Here is a 560-nt window from a genome sequence, read left to right as displayed (position 1 = left end):
CGATAGTGAAAGATGATTAGTTGAAACCTCTTACCAGTAAATATCAGCCCAGATGTTAACACAAAAGCTTTAGAGTTCTATCCCAGTCCTGCTAGTGACTGAGTGACCTTGAGTAGAACCACATCGATTTTTTTTTTTTTTTAGGCGAGGTGCAACCTTGCTGACCTCACAGATTGTAAGGACTTCGTCAGCTTACGATCCTTTATTTTTTTCTTTTTTATGCCTACAGCACCTGGTCTTCCTAGGTGGTCTCCCATCTAAGTACTAATCAAGCCCGATCCTGCTTAGCTTCCAAGACCAGACGGGATCAGGCTTGTTCAGGGTAGCATGGCTGCAGACAGAACCACATCGATTTTGACCATAGTTTGTTTGTTTACAAGATCAGGGCATCTTCTGCTAAACTTAACAGTTAAACAGACAAATTTATTCTCTTTCTTCTATTCTGCAACCACACTAAAATGAGTACATGGGAGAAGAGACAAAGGAAATGGGGGAAGAACAGATGAGAAACATCCACAAAACTGAGAAGCTGGAATGTGGGTCAAGGAATCAGAAGAAAG

At 41.4% G+C, this 560-nt stretch overlaps 1 pseudogene; it reads right to left on the bottom strand.

Moving 5' to 3' along the window:
* Nucleotides 1–220: 220 nt before the first annotated feature.
* On the bottom strand, nt 221–339 carry LOC120602548 (uncharacterized; annotated as a pseudogene).
* Between the last annotated feature and the right edge of the window lie 221 nt (nt 340–560).

Source organism: Pteropus medius, unplaced genomic scaffold (assembly GCF_902729225.1).
Source record: "Pteropus medius unplaced genomic scaffold, Ma_sr-lr_union100, whole genome shotgun sequence".
Lineage (NCBI taxonomy): Eukaryota > Metazoa > Chordata > Mammalia > Chiroptera > Pteropodidae > Pteropus > Pteropus medius.
Note: the sequence above shows the minus strand (reverse complement) of the source record. Positions and strands in the feature narration are given on the sequence as shown.